Genomic DNA, 16983 nt, shown 5'->3' on the forward strand with positions numbered 1-16983 from the left:
AACTCGGCAAATGTATATAACTGAGGCACTTAGAGCACCGCCGGCTACGAAGTCCTTCTCCAAAGAACGTCCGGATGACATGTCAAGTGCTCCAGTGGGCTACACAGGGCGTATCGTCCTTCATTCGATGGGTCCAGCTCACACGCTGCATGTGCAAGGACACACCTAGCCGGGATTTAAGTCTGAAGCTGGGCGCTCGTCAGGTACAGAGGGTGTCGGGGGCAGAGTTAAGGTTGATTGGGTGACTTTAGCTGGACTTTGCCCTGCTTTCCAATGGTTGGGGGTTTTTTTAAGGGGAGCCTGGCTTTTTAATTTCCTGTGCTTCTAACGTTCGTTAACTACACGCTTCATTTAAGGCAGGGGTTACAAGACGAACACCGCATTAACTCCAGCTCACAGAGCTGCCCTGAACCCGCACCCGCAGCTTCTCGAACGCACAGATTGCGGGCAGGCGAGGCCCTGGGGTCTTTGCAGTCCCAGCCTAACCCAGGTGCCCATCACAGCTCATCAGCCTGGCTTGTGTGGTGAGGGGGAAATGGGTGGTCATTTTTATTGACGGCGTGTCGTTAGTCTGACACGTCGCTGCCCAGACATGGCAAAGTCTCCGAGCTGCTTGGAGCCCTGGAGAGAGAGGCCACGAGAGCCCCCCCTTGGAAGACGGCCCAATTCCTGGGCTGAGTGTGTAGCAGGGCCCGAGACCTGGTGCATTTTCAGGTTTCTCTTGGGACGTTGGGTCAGTGGCCGAAGCTCGGTTCTTGCTTGGGCAAAGTTCCCAGAGAAGTCAAAGGGAGTTTTGCCCGCCCAAGGAGGAATTGAAAACTGAGCAAGATCATCAGGGCTCGACCCAATAAATATCAGTATTATTGGGGGTGGGGGGGGGCGGGGGGAGAGGCGTACTTCATAGCAAGGGTTGGCCTAGCTCACTGCACACCCCAGGGGCTCCTTGCATCCCCCCCATAGGATCCCTGGGTGCCACCCTCCCCTCCCCCTCAATTTCAGGGACTCACTGCAATGCCTTCCCCCTACCCTCACGCCAGCGGCTGTGTGTGCACCCCCAATTCCCATACCCCCATGGCTAGGACTCCATATGACTCTCCGTCCCCCAATTTCCTTGCACCAGGAGCTGTGTGTACCCCCCATTCCTCCCCCACATAGCAGGGGCTCTTTGTTCATCCCCCTGCCAGAGGTTCTGGCTGCACCACTCCCCCATTCCCCCCTCACCTCCATGCCAGGGGCTCCGCATGGCCCCACGGTCCCCAATTTTCCCTCCATGGCGGGGGCTCTGTGTGTGCTCCCATTTCCCCCCTGCTCTCCCTATCAGGCTCCCCCATTCTCCCCACACACACTGCTGCCCCGAGCTGTCTGCTGAGCTGCTCATAGAATTCAGGCCCCCTGAGGTGCAGTGCCCTTGTTGGATCATATTAAAGAAGTTCTGTATTAAAATCACAAATGAGTTTGATTCCCCAGAGTTTAAATTCCAGGGTAGTACTAATTAAGAGGTCTCTTGGTTTTTGGTGCTGTTTCTCTCCCTCTATGTGTGAAACTTGCAAGCTGCTAATTGTGTTAGTACATTCTAAGACAGAGTCTGTTCTCAAAGCAATTCACAGAGAGAGAGACTCACAGCAATACTCTAACAACAGAAACAGCACCCAGAGACTCCCCGCCCTTTTGTCGTATTAACCATTGTGATTAAAATAGAGATAGAGGATGGATGTGGATGGATGCTGGGTGTGGATAATAACTGAATGATCAGGGAGGTGCCAGCCTAAGAATCCAGTGTCCATCGGCTGAAGAAGGCGTCAAGTGGAAATAACCAGAGGACCCCCGGAGGGCAGACTGGAATCCACCCAACAGCCTCAAGAATGGGAGAACCAAAGAACAAGATAACGTCTGGCAGCACGGAGCCGTCAGGAATGTGCCATCTGTTGATTGCTTCAGCAACAGCATGATGAAGCAATTCCCATAGACTGGCATAAGAAGAAATTCCTATAAAAATGGACTCTAAAAAGTGAGAACTTTGGGGAGTCTGATTCTGAAAACCAATTTCCAGGAGCATCAGATGAGCATCTGACAAGGCCCTGCTCCTTCTTCATGTCCAGGCCACCTGGCCAGTGGCTTGGCATGAGCAACTCTAAGGCTGGTAACTATGATAACAACCTTGCAGAACCTGTGTGTGTGTGTATGAATGAATGTGTGAATAAATATGAAATGGAATGGAATGTTATAGCTATAACTAACTGCTTATTAGGATTCTTTCTGTATTCACAATAAATGTGGTATTTTGCCTTTTCCTCTTTAATAAGATCCTGCTGGTTTTTATTTTATTGGTATAACACCCTACCCACTAGGTCATGCTGCCTCTAGAATTAGCAGACCAGGCCCTGTTGTGAGACTGGCTGGTGCAATCATGGCAGCCCTGCGTACAGACCCAGGACCCACAAGCGCCGTGGTAACACAGCTGGGTGCTGTGGGGCGGGAGTGTTGCCACCTGGCCATCTTCTCCTGGGATCATCCCCTCTTTTGGGTAGTAGTCCTGGGAAAATCTGTGAGGCTGAGAGTCCTCCCTGCCAGCTGCCCAGTCTGATGGGCTCAGGATCAACCCAGAGGGCCTGGGTTTTTGTACCTCAGAGGTGGCAGCCCCATGCTACAGTTCTTTACTGAGAGCTCCTGGAAACCGGGTCAGCAGCTGGCCAGGAGCCCAGCAAAGCACCAGATCTGTGGCACTTTTAGAAGAGATGGCTGCGAGGGGCTGACAGCCCTTTCTAAACATTAATGGACTGTCCCGTCAGCTAGGGCAGTAGGAGCAGAGCACAGCTGTCCTGGCTCCTGGGCCTATGCTCCAGCCAGCCAGGGTGCTGCAGGAAGTAACGTGGGTGGCTCAGGAGGGGGCAGGCTTCCCTCGGAGACCCTCCCAAGCCATGGTGCTAGGGGGCATTGCATAGAAAGAGGAGCTGTCTTTCAGCCCATCTGCCATGTTCTGCCAGTTCCTGGGATAAAACTGGATTCAGCAGCCTAACCTCTGTGTCCTGCGCCAGGCTGCTTCCCAGGAGATGGGGGCCCACAGGCTCGCTCTCATACACACACACGCACACTCCCCGCTGGAACTGGTGTTTACTTGGCAGCTGATTAGCCCTGTCCAGAACAGTGAAGACATCTCTGCGTCTTCCCCCAGGGCGTGGGGGCCTGGGGTTTGGCTCTCACGATCAGCCTCCTTTGCAAACCCTCAGTGACAACAACAGAGCTGAGTTTTTAATGAACGGCTTCCTGGAGAGACAATGGCTGGGGTCCCTCTATTCCTGCTCTGATGCCCTTGCACTGGATGGCTCGGGGAGTCCCCTGGGGCTCCAGGGTACTTTCTCACGGTCCCCAGCACCATCTGTCTCAGGCAACCACCCGACGACAGCATCAGTTGGAAAACTTCATCTCCCAGGGACCCAGCAGCTGGTGTGGAGTGAGCCCTCCCCGTCTATCCCATGACAGGGGGACTGGGCAGCGGTGACGCCTGAGGGCAGCTATTCATCTGCCTTGGTTATTTCTATTCCACGGGAGCCAGGACAATAGCGCACAGGCCAGGGGTTGCTGCTAAAGTGGATTCCTAGCCAGACCCGGCCCAAGGGCACTTGCAAGCAGCTGCAGCTGGCTTTCAGACTAGCCAGAGATGGGGTTGGCTCAAGCTGCAAAGCACAGGTGCCAGCGGTCAGTTTGGATTTCAAACCAAGCCAGCTGCCAGGGCTGGTGGGCTCTGTGTTATTGATAGAATGACCCAAAGGGGTCTGACATGGGAGAGGGGCCGGGGGAAGGGGCTAGAAACCGATTCCAAAACTGGAGAGAGGCAGAGCAGAGGGCAATATTCCAACAGATCTGTGCCCATCTTCACATGCCACGGCCACTGGGAACGTCACAGCAGCGGCAGGCTCCATGATCCCAGGCCCCGAGCGCCTGAGCTGAAGGCGAATCGCCACTAGCAGTACGGAGCCTGTGACACACCGCGGAGCAGCTCTGGTTCCATGCCTCAGGGGGCAGTGCTGCACCTACCCATCACTAGATAATTGGACTCAGCAGCCCTCGAGGCTGCAGCTTCCCCTCCTCACCTCCCTTTCATCTGCCTGTGCTTCCCCTCCTCATCAACCCATGCCCTTCGGTCTTTGCATGCTCCGCCCAGCTGGCCAGCACCCACGGGTGGCTGCGTTTGCTCTGCTCGCTGCAGCGGCAGCAGGGCGGGTAGTGGGGCTGCATCGCTGCCCCGGTTGTGTTGTTCCCTTGCCCGTTATGAAAAAACCACCTGCTAAAACTGTTCCAGCCCCTTCAACTGTACGGCGCTAGCAACCCCCGTTTCCATGGCGAGGAGGACTTCAGAGGGGCTGCTTGTTGATGGCAACCCTCGGCTCCATTCGGCTGACCCCGAACCCCTGCGGCTCCGCGCCATGGTAGCCTGGGGACGAGGAGTGAGGGCGAGAGGCTCAACGCTAGGGAGGGCTGCGGCCTGGCCTGTGAGGAGGGAAGCGAGGGGCACGCCGGGACTCGCCAAAGCTGGGCGCAGAATTCAGAACCGAGCCAGAACTTGCTTTGAATCGCAGCCCCTTCGAGTCGCAGCTACGTCTGCGGCTGGCGGAGACCTACCCACACTCCCTCTGCTCGGGCGAGCGTGCTAAGAGCAGGCGGTGACTTGGGATAGCCGGTCGGCGCCTGTACCCACCCCCAGATCCGCTGGATGCACACTCAGGTGGCTACCCTGAGCCACTCTCCCCATGCTACCCTGCCTCCACTCGGCTGTTCTTAGCCTACTCGCTTGAGCAAGCTGGAAGTCTGGCCTGCAGCTCTCATGTCCAAGGGACCCAGCCTCCGGCCTTTGTACAGGACCATGCACATCTACTCATTGCCATTCATAAGCAGATATTTTCAAAGGGCCCGATCCTGCTCAGGCCAGTGTATAGGACACCCACTGTGGTCAACAGGAGCAATCTGTGCTACATTTAAATGAGTTTTTAAAAACTCACCTTAGCCCTTTCCTGGAGCTGTGGCCTTACATGTCAAATCCCAGCCTGGAACTGACTGTCACTGCGCCGGGATAACCCGCAGGTCAGATCTCCCTCTGGGAAGCCTGCCAGGCCCTTCATGACTGGAGAATTTTTCCTGCTTTGCAAGATTTCTGCCTCATTTCCCTTCACACTAATGGAGGGCTTCAAAGCCAGCCACATTCGCCCTGTTGCAGTAACCAGCCAACAAAAACGATACTGAAAAACAAAGGGGCCGAAGAAAGTTCTGTTCAATGGCTTGATTTCTATTCCTCTCCCGTATTGGTACCATTTTCTTAGAAGTTTGATGGCAGCGCTCTCCCTACGGATTACAGCTGTTACTTTCATTATTCAGCATTAGATCGACACCAGTTTGCCTTCTTGGGTTTCAAAGCACAGCAAAGTCAGGTTCCTTTTAGAGATTCCCTTGTTTGTACAGGGTTGGATGGAGGGAGTTAGTTTTTGGTTCCTAGCTAGAACGGCACAAGGTATGGCCATGTAGGACTGGTCGTACTGCGCTACAGCCTAAATGCATCAAGTCAGGTAGCCTGTCTTGAGGAGTGATCAGTAACTGGTGCTGCAGAGAAAGTCTACACCAAGAACCAACGAGCCATAATGCACCTGTCCAGACAGACACCAGGGAATTTCCCTCCTGATGCCTTCAAGGCAAGCCACTTAGATTATGAAGCATGCAAAACTAACAGAGCTATTATTGGCCATAAAGTTATCTGACCCTTTGGGGAAAAAATCCAGCCTTAGCATTTTAACTCATGCAGCAAACAGTTCCACAGATTAACTTTGTAACATTTCCTTTCATTTGCATTTGCTTTAGCAGCTGTTAATTTAAATGTGCGAACAGTTGTTCCAGTAACATGGGACAGGTTAAAAAAAAAAAAAAAAAAGGAGGGCCTGATCTATTCTCCTTGCCTGGGTGTAGCAGACACAATAGCAGTTGTACATTTTGTTTTTGACACCAACATTCTCCACCCACGGGACGGGACAGACCACTTGGGATCTGGAAAAAACACCCCAAGCTGATCGTTTTTTAAATGGAGGCCACATAGCAAGCAGCCTAAAGTGCATGTTCTTAAAGGGACACTTTAAAATGACATGGATGCGAACAGAATCGAAGGCCTGCTCCAGTTCGCCTGGCCTTGCGTGGATGCTGGCTCATGGCCCCGCACAGCATCAGAGGCAATGCTATTCTACCCAGAGCGCTCTGCTGACAAGGCTGTAGTCACCCTGCAGCCACATGCTCGCTTGCCAGTAAGAACATGCGATTTAATGCCCGTTCATCGCTGCCCTTCTTGCTTCGGAGCCTTTCACTGATTGCTGGAGCAGGCGGACTTTCCAGAGGATTCAATGGGTCAGTGGCTTGTTGCCGCATCAGTAGGGGCGTTTGCACAGCAGACTCTGCTGGTGGATTTCAGGATGAGGTACTGGCTCAGAACCTGGTCAAGGGCCTGCTGCATAGAGGGAGGCCTCCAGGCGTTACAGGTGCAGAGCTCAGCGGCCCACTACCCGTGGGCACTTACAAGCAGGAGGTGGGAGGGGAACAGGAGGACTGTGTGGCTCAGGCACTGGCCCAGCCGCCAGGAGACCTGGGTTCAATTTCCAGCTGTGACACATTTCCTGGGTAATCCCGAGAGAGTCACTTCATCCCGGCACCTGTTCCCAAGCTGTAAAATAGGGGTGACTATGCTCCCTTCCTCTGTCTATGGCAAGCTCTTTGGGGCAGGGATGGTCTGTCACAATGTGTATGTACAGCACCTAGCACAATGGGGCCGTGATCTCAGTTGGAGCCTCGAAGAAGTAAGTACTGCTCCCTTGTCCTCAGAGTGATTCATCCAAGGCTCTCCAGCCCTCTACAGACATTCATTAGCTGAGTCCCAGGGGCACCTGGAGTTCCCATTTTACACAAGGAAACACTGAGGTGCGGAGCAAATTGGTTCCACAGCCCAGAACATAACCCAGGAGTCTTTGGTCCACTGCCCGTGCTCTCACCACTAAACCTCCCCTGCCTTCGCTTCTGCAGGAGCATCGGCCATTTGCAGGTCGCCATGGCACCTTAGGTGGTGGTAGGAACCCCATCCGTGTGGCCTGTGCCATGGGAAAGCGGGTGGATCTCTCTGTCCGCACCACGCAAGCTTCTTGTTACATCCAAAGCCGTGCTAGGCTCTTGACAGGAAATACAGCCACGGCCCCTGCCCTCGAGAGCTCCCAGTCGAGACCGCAGGGGTGACCCACCCAAGGGCCCTTTGCAGACCTGAGATCACAGCCCCGAAGAGCTGACCCTTCGAGCCAGCGAGAAATCCCACAGCTCAGGTTTGCCACAGGGGTTTTCAAGATAAAACGGGAACGTTCCTGTCCTGGCTATCGGGGATCCAAAACAGTTCAATTTTCCCTTTGCAGTGTCTGGATTAGGGATTTTTTTTCTTCGCCTCCTTGTTCCTTCTGATCTTTTCCCACCTATTTTGCCCACTGGAAAAAGGAAGGGCCATCAGAAATCTCTCTCAACCTGGCAAATGGCCCTTTGCCCCCGTATTTACTGCTTCCCCCCCAACTTTAGGAAGGTTGTGTTGCTAGAGTTGCCAACTTTCTGACTGAAGAAAACTGAATGCCCTTGCCCCACCCCGTCCCACCTTCTCTCCAGCCCCACCTCCTCTCACTCCACCCCCCTCCATTGCTCGATCTCCCCCACCCTTGCTCACTCGCTCATTTTCACTGGGCTGCAGCAAGAGGTTGGGGTGCAGGAGGGGGCGAGGGCTCTGGCAGGGGGTACAGACTCTAGGGTGGGCCTAGGGATGAGGGGTTTGGGGTGCAGGAGTGGGCTCCGGGCTGGGGCCAAGGGGTTTGGAGTGCAGGATACGGGCTCCGGAGTGCAGGGTACGGGCTCCAGGAGGAAGTTGGGGTGCGGGAGGGTGCTCAGGTCTGACTAACCTTCCTGACCCCATGGCAATTTCAGTTATTTACAGGGCAACTGAGGCCAGGCCTTAGGAGCAGAGTTGGGCAAAGGCAAAAGCCAACTTTGAGGAGCAATCTGGAAATAGGCACCTCCGGGTGGGGAGCAGGGCTTTGCCCACTGAAATGAGCTTGTCACTGAAAGGAAGCTGTCTGCCAATAAACCATCACAAAGAGCCTACAACACCTTTAGCAACCCCAACCGCTGGGCTTGGCTTTACACAGAGCGATTCCTGGCTCAAGAAAGATTTATTTTCTTTTTGGTTCAGTGAAGCTCGTCTGCCCCAACCTTTACCTTAATGTTGAGGTTTTTGGTTTTTATTTTTAATTTAATTTTATTTTTATTTTTTATTCTAACAAAAAATGTAAAGGGAAACCTCAACATTAAGGTAAAGGTAATATTCACAAAATGCCAATTTCTTGTTTGGATTTTGATAAACTTGTTTGCACTTTGAAATATAGTGATAAGACTATTGTGGTAAAAAATGTTTTAAAACAGCAATTTATGCATAAAGCTAGCCGAACCATTTCAACAGGTTTCCACCTTTGTCTCACAAACACAGCGAAGAGTCATGAAAATTTAATACCCTCAAAGTGTTTGCACATACTTGCATTTAAAATGTATTTTGGTTTAACTTTATACACTTCTCTTTTATGGTGTGTTAAATGGAAGCAGTGGCTGTTAACGTTTGTGCTTCTAAACATGTAACCGTGGAATTGGTATCACAATCAAATTAACTCTAGAAAGCTTGGTAAAAATGACTTCACTAACTCCTGCTAAAACCAAGTGCTCAGCAGGGGAAAGCAATACACCTTCTCACCAAAGATTGTGAGCCTCTATTTTAGCAGGTAAGCCTTAGTATAAAATATTTAGTATAAAAGTTTAGTATAAAATATTAGTAATGAACCTCAAGCAAGAGTGAATGTCTCTACAACTATTGCAAAAGCATAGCTTGTGTTATAAAAGACGTAGGGTGTTTACAATGTAATAGAGACCAAGTTAATAAGCGTATTAAATATGGGCTACTGAAAACAAACAAAAAATGTAAAACAAAAAACTTTATTGTGTTAAATAATAAGGTTTAAGGTTGCATCCCTGTTTAAGGTTGCATCCCACAAACCAAACACACCAGAAGATATGGGATGATTTAGTTGGGGATGGGTCCTGCTTTGAGCAGGGGGTGGGACTAGATGACCTCCTGAGGTCCCTTCCAACCCTGATATTCTAGATCACACCACAAAGACACCAGAAAATATCAGAATACAGTGAAGAAATCCCCAGCCATAACAAAAAATAAAAAATGAAGTGCTTTATAAATACAAAGTCAAATACACCTCAGTCTACCCGATATGGACAGTTAAGCTGGCAATAAGCTGAAAACCATGGTCGGTTAATTTAAACTTGGCTACTATGTAAAAGCAACTGCATGCTTGCTGTATTACTAGATTCTTGCTGTACATCATGTGCACAACTTTGCGAAACTGTTTAACCAACACACAGGTAAAAATCAGCAGACAACATAAAGGCAAGAAAAAAACACAAATTGGTAAAAAAAATAAAAAAAATTAAGTTACATGTAACTACAAACTGGGTAAACAAATTCCCTGTTAGTACCCATCACACTCTGGGGTCAGTGACAGCATCCGATGAAGTGAGCTGTAGCTCACGAAAGCTCATGCTCAAATAAATTGGTTAGTCTCTAAGGTGCCACAAGTCCTCCTTTTCTTTTTGCGAATACAGACTAACACGGCTGCTACTCTGAAACCTGGCACCCTAACTGAGGCACGTTATTCCAAACAATCTTGTTCGGTGTCTGGATACCAACACTAAATCCTGACACAGCAATATTTCGTAAATTGGTTACTGCCCAGTCACTAGGTTAGAAGCACTAGGTTAGAAGTGACTGTCCAGTCACTAGAGAAGACAGCAGCTATAAGAAACAGCTGGATCCACGTCAGCTGCTGGTATATCACAGAGCAGTTCAACCCATGGAACAGAGAAGCTAACCCCTCCCGTTTCCTGCCCACAAAAGCTTACCAGAGGTTGACAACCAGCAGTAAGGGTAACCTATAACGTGGATGGACAGTTCAGTCTTCTAATTACAAGACATTTCTATATAAAGGCCTCATTTGGAGTAGTAACACTACCGATTTCTGTTTTACTTCATATATATATATATATGTATGTAGCACTGTGGGACACACTGTAATAATCCCTATCCCAGTATCTCAAAACACTCAGCCGACTATTAATAATAATACAAATGCTAACTGTAATTGCCCTAATAAAAAAGTGTGTTGCGATCTGCAGTTCCACAAGGGCCAAATCACAATACCAAATTGAAAAAGAATGGTTATGCTTGAGTATAAGGTGGTGGTATACGTACCCAGACATGCTATGCATATGTACACACAACACACATATAAATCCCTTATCTATATCATCCCTATATATTAATTACATGGATGTGTCACCAAGGTTCAGTCAGAGAACTACATTCCTCAATCAAAGTTCCGGGCCTAACATTCCCAGGCCCATCATAAGGGATTACAATCAATTAAAATCTAAAATCTGTCCATCAGTTGCATGAGGGAATGTGCAGACGAAAGGACAGGCGGGGCATGAACGTATGGATAAGGTAAGGTAACCACATAACAGTGTTTAGCCCACTGGGTCATCTTCTGTCCATGCATTATGCTTTTCCGGGACGATGGGTAAGTGTCGTCCCCATGAAAAGACAAAAAGTGGGGAAATGTAGTAAGAAGAGGGCCTGAAACATGAGGCCTGGGCTTAAGTAATGGTCAAAACTTGCTTATATAAAGCAAAGTTAAGTTGTGAGCAAGAGGCAGGTCCTGCTCACAGAATCTGCCAAGAATGGGGCTGATATTGCAGAAACACATTCCTAAGTAGAGCTATGCATAAGAAAATATACACAAACATTCCAGAAAGGTGGTACCTGAACACCTGGATATAAGCACATTCCCCAAAGATAACAGAAACACACTGACCCATCCTAAAGATAAGGTCAGGATAACAGCATGGATAAAAATGTTCTGATCAAACCATCAGGTACAAGGTAATGGGTGATGGTTAGCCATGTCAGAGGGTGGCACCTAACTATGGCAGAGGGGTGATACATAATTTGTTTTTATTGGTGAAAAAGATGTATCTCAGAGGCAGTGCCTTTGTCCAGCCGAGGGGACAGTGGAAAGTCCCACCACTGATTGAGCTGCGTTCATTGTCACAGGCATACGTATGTTAGTGTCCTTGTACTCACTGAGCCGGGGCATGAGCACCATGCTTCATCAACAATAAACCTGACCAAGCGCCTTTGCACCTTAACGGATCTGGTGGTCATTTGGTGGTTCGCTCAAGATCTGCTGTGCTGGCTGTCTGCGCAGAGCTGGGGCAGCACATAGGGAGAACACACACAAAACATCGGACGACAGTTAGGAACTCACACCAAGCTTTAATGCTCTCAAATTCTCTAAATCCCTCAGGGCAGAAAACAAAGAGAAAGGGACTTAGACACACAAGCTCTAACTAAAGCCTCATACGCAGAACCTGCCAAGGCTTCTTGCTGATTATTTTAAATAACTAACACGACTAAAATGAAATTAATCCTCTTGGCTAGAACGTCTCAAAAGGGCAAGTGAAGTGTTGCCTGGACATCATTACAGTTAAATGCACCTTTCTAAGACAGATCTCGGCAGTAACTGTGTTCTGGCCCTACATTATTTTCACATTTGATCTTCTTTCGAGAACGGTGGGTCTTTATGAAATGCGGAGCCCAGCTGTTCCGGAGAGGCTTCAGCTATACTCATTTACTCCACTAGGGGGAGATCATTGTCTCTGGAAAACAGCACAGGACAGTTTTAGGGAAGACCCTTCCAGAGTCTCCAGCCTTCAGAGCCAAGTCGGCCATGCAGGTTAACAAATACCAGAAACTACTTAATTTAGGCGAAGATTTCCAAACCATGGGGCCCAGCGTTAGGCTCCGTAATCTTTATTCTCCACACCCCCATTAAGGCAATGCTTATTTCCCCATTTCACTGCTGGGGACCTGGAACACAAAGACTAAGCCTGGTCTACGCTGCAGAGTTAGGCCAAGGTAAGGCAGCTTCCATCAACTTATCTCTGTAAGCGTCTGCACTAAAATGTCACCCATGTAACTGGCCCACCACAGCGACTTAACTCCACCTCCGCGAGAGGCGTTGAGTCAGTGTCGATGCAGCTAGTTCGACGCAGCGTCCGTGGAGACCAGTGGTTCTCAACCTGTTTACCGTTGTGGGCCGCATATGCAGCTCTCTGTGCGTTACGGTGGGCCACAGCCACACAATATATACCCTACCGGTTCAGCCCTGAGGATGTCACATGGGCTGGAGCTGTGTGCTGATTGGGCCGCAGGTTGAGAACCGCTGAGACACTTTCATCCACTGGCACTGCCCATCAGAAGCCGTCCCACGCTGCTCCACACGGACAGCTCAATCGGCGCAAGGGTGCCCGGTGAGGACCCGCACCGCCGACACCAGGAGCGCGGCGTGGAGATGCACAAGCCTTGCAATTACTACGGTGGCCGTACGTCAACGTAACTGAGGTCAACGATCTTGTAGCGTAGACTTGCCCTTCGTCCCAGACCCTCAAAGGATGGACTCCAGTGGGAGTTAGGGGGCTGAGCACTTTGGAGGCACGGTGCCTAAGCAGCTTGCCCAAGGTCACATGGGAAATCTGTGGCAGAGCAGGGGGCTGAGCCCTGGGGTCCCAACACCTAGGCCAGGGCTCTAACCACCAGGCCACGTTTCCTCTCCAGAAGCAGGTCTGGGTTCTGTTCCTAGCTCTGCCACAGATCTCCTGTGTAGCCCAAGCTATTCAGGCTTCCCTCTGCCTCAGTTTCTCCAGCTGTAAAATAAGTTCTAGATTGCGGACTGAAGCGAAGGAAGGGCCCCCTCCTGTGCTGCAAACACAACAGCCAGGCTGCCCGGTTAAAACATGGCTGTCCCCTGACCTATTCAGCCTCAGTTCATATCTCGAATCTGGACAGGACCCAGCCATGCTGCAAGCAGGAACCATAACCAGGCACAAGGTATTGCCTAGTTATGGAGCGCCGCTGAGGTCCCATTTGCACTGTAAAATTTTAGGTATGCTCCAACTGGCTTGGCTGCTTTTGTAGTGTTGACACCTTGTAATATTGTGGTAGCATTAGGTGCTTTATACCGTTGTCTCAACATTATCCACGGAGGAATGACAATTTGTGGTTCTAATCCATGGATCCCAATCCTCTTTAGGTGTCTCTTTCCTTTTGAGTCAGTGCAGAGCCAGTGTCCAGGGACGGCACCAGGAGGCACTGTCCTGCTAGACGTACTGGATTTAGGTGCGATTTAAAACCAAGGCCCTCATGTGAACACAAGTTAAAGTGCCCGTCGTTTTACCTGTCAGAGCAGAGGTGCTAACACTGGTCAGATTTCAGGCCGAGCTGGGCTGGGAGCCCAGCATGCTAATCCAGGCTCTCGCGCTGACTTGTTGAGGCCTTGAATAAATCAAGTTCTCTGCTGATCTTTCCATCTGAAAATGGGAAATCACTTACCTCAAGCACTGAGAAATTATTGAAGGTTTGCATAGTGCTTTTAAAATGCATAATGCTCAAAAACCATCAGGTAATTATTTCCTGACTACCTGGTTTTCCCCTCCCCTGCAGTTTCATCTGTATACAGTACTATACCCCACTTTCTGCCCCCAAATGCGGTGCACTGGTAAATTGCTGCGGCATTCTCGTCTCGAGGGGGACGCTACCATTCTAAAGTATTTTAGAATACTCCATTCAGGTGTGCTAAAAAGAAGTGCAAAGCATTACACAGTTATCCAAGATTTCAGTAATACATTTGGTTTGCAGGTGAAGTGAACCTGGCTCATTCACTTATGAGAGACAGTGGGTGAGGTATTCACTTTTATTGGACCAGCTTCTGTTGGTGGAAAATACAAGCTTTTGAGGTACACAGAGCTCTTCTTTAGGTCTGGGGAAGGAAGCAGCGTGTCTGAGCTAAATACAAGTTGGGACAGACTACTAAGCACCTGGGAGGCGGGCACTTGAAAGGAAGCATGATCCAGTTTGTACCATCGCAGTTTCAGTACACACACCCAGTAACTGAGGCACGTCAGCCAGGAAAACTTTTTTCCTGAATCACTTAGAAGCTCTGAAGTTACTCCTCAGACATTCCCTTGAAACTGTGAGAGGCACAAGAAATCACAAACCGTTTTTTCATCAAATGATATTTAAGGATTTATTGGGATAAAATATTACAGAACAGTTATCATTTTTAAGAGAAGGTAACGTGCCATGGAAGATGGTCCATAACACACTGTTCTATTGAAATTGTACCAGTGGGAGAAAAATCATGTCGATTGCATCATTGCATATCTCTAGCAGTTTGGTTCTTCTAGCCTTCCTGGGCCCACCTCTGTAGAAGCTAGATCAGAGGTGGGCAAACTACAGCCCGCAGGCCACATCTGGCCCGCAGGACTGTCCTGCTCGGCCCCTGAGCTCCTGGCCCAGGAGGCTGGCCCCCCCCCCCCCCCCCCGCAGCCTCAGCTCACTGTGCCTTCGGCGCCGTGCTCTGAGCATGGGGCTGCGAGCTCCTGGGTCAGCGCAGGTGCAGAGCCTGGCCTGACCTGGTGCTCTGTGCTGAGCGGCGCAGCCTCCTGTCCTGGGGCAGCCATGCCGCCAGCCACCCGTGCTCCAGGCAGCACGGTAAGGGGGCAGGGAGTGAGGGGTTGGAAAGAGGGATGGGAAGTTCGGGGGGTGGTCAGGGCCTGGGGGTGTGGGTCGGGGTCGGGGTGGTCAGAGGGCGGGGAACAAGGGGGTTGAATGGGAGCAGGAGTCCTGGGGGGGGCAGTCAGGAAGGAGAGGAGGGAGTGGCGGGAGGCAGTCAGGGGCGGGGAATCTGGATAGCGGGGAGGGGGTTGGATGGGGCAGGGGTCCCGGGGGCGGGCAGTCACGAAGGAGGGGGGGTTGGATGGGGCGGTGGGGGGCAGTTAGGGGCAGGGTGTCCGGGGGCAGTCAGGGAGAAGGGGTGGTTGGATGGGGCAAGGGTCCCAGGGCGGTCAGGGGACAGAGAGCCGGGGTGTGGGGGGGTGGATGGGGCAGAGAACACCCCATTCCTGTAGCCTCATCTCAGAACTGCTCCCACATTCCCACTCAGGTAATTTGAGACCAAAATGTTAAATTTATATTGTTGCATCTTTGTGATTATAGTTGTTTTAAAAAACATCCAGGGAATTGGAGATTTGCACAGCTTCTACATTCTGGTTATCGGATCCTGATTGCTCTGCACACACGTTATTTCCAGTTCTCCCAGCCACTTACAATTTACCATTTTGACCTTTGCAGAAAACTCAGCTGGATTACACTGGTTGATTGCCAATCCCCTATTGATCCCCAGACTGCTGCCTATTAACCAGCGTAATGGGTAATTGCCAGGGATTTTTAAAGCACCAAAGGGAATGGGGACAGGGTATTTAAATTCATTGAAATACCATGTCCTCAGCAATTACAGTTTACAATCAATTGACAGTCATGCCTTACGAGCTGGGATTGTTACAACTCTGTACAACACTGGCGGTTAGCTATTTACAATCCTTAGCGCTAAAATAAACTTCCTGTATTTATTAGCTCAATCGTGTCCGAATTCAAAGATGTGACAGTGAAGTATACCTGGAAGGAGGCTGGCAGCCTCCTTTAGAAGGCTCAGTGATGCATGTGAGCTCAGTTCAATGTTCTCAATGTAGACTGCAATCAGCTCTCAAAGTCTTGCCAAATCATTAGCTCACACAGTCCTAAGGCATTTTCGGTCAGCTCAATGCATACGGACATAAGGATAGGATACCGAACGCAACCAGTCCAATTTTAAAATAACTCGGGGTGCGCCCACACAGCAAAGAAAAACCCAGGGCTGGCCAGTGCCAGTCGACTCAGGCTTGGGCCTCCGAGGTGCTGCAATAATCCACATGATCACACTTCTCCCTTTTGCAGAAGGAGAAATGGAAACAGGGGGCAAGTGCCTCGCCCATGGTCCAAGAGCAGAAAGGTCTCAGCTGGGAACAGAACAAAACTGACCTCCAGTCCATTGCCTTATCCATTCAATGATGCTGCCCGCAGTGGCCCCTTTGGCTTACAAAGGACTGTGATGGTCAGGTACTTTTTTTTAAAATGCTACAAGCCATCATCAAATTTCCAGTTCAAGCCCTTGCTAAATAACTGGGACATCTCGCCTGCGGTAGGAAAGATTTAACAACCAATTTAAATAGACCCAATTCCTAGCTGATGTGCATCTAAAATGTATTCCCACAGTCGAGCGCATGACAGGAGTCTCAGGGGCTGGGATGGGCACCATAGCAAAACAGCAAACAATATTCACAAGAAGGGGGGAAATGGCCAGAGGAATTATGATGAACACACAAAAGAGTCGCTGTCCATAGGAGCAGAAGGTAAGCAACCTGTGAGAAAAACCAGCACCAGAAGGGAAAGAGATCTGGGCTGTCATCTCTGGTAGCAGATGGCTTGTTTATCGGTTCATTTCACATGCAGAGACTGAAGTCAAATGAATCAAAGAGGTGAGCAGAGTTGCCCCAGGGGAATTGGAGTGTCACTGTAGTGATGGATTTGTGGAATATTCCCATCTACAGGCACAGGTGACAGCAGGTTTAATGGCCTACCCTCCCCAAATGTGAGATGAGATGTTACATAGAAAGCTACATGTCTTCTCCACCCCCACCCCTTCCTAACAAGAGCATTCCTGACACAACAGCAATTTTACCATTAGCGGATTGCTTCTAATCAGACTGATCGGCAGCAAGCAGCGACTACAGAAATCGTGGAGTGTTTCCTGCCAAAGAGCTCTCGAAACGGCAATGAAGTACACATCCATTTCGAACATCCAGCATCAGAAACTGAAATCATCAGCCAAATGCAGGCAGGCTCGGGGTTAACAGGTCTGCTAGGCCACTTCAATT

This window comes from Lepidochelys kempii, chromosome 10 (assembly GCF_965140265.1).
Source record: "Lepidochelys kempii isolate rLepKem1 chromosome 10, rLepKem1.hap2, whole genome shotgun sequence".
In the NCBI taxonomy this organism is placed as follows: Eukaryota; Metazoa; Chordata; order Testudines; family Cheloniidae; genus Lepidochelys; species Lepidochelys kempii.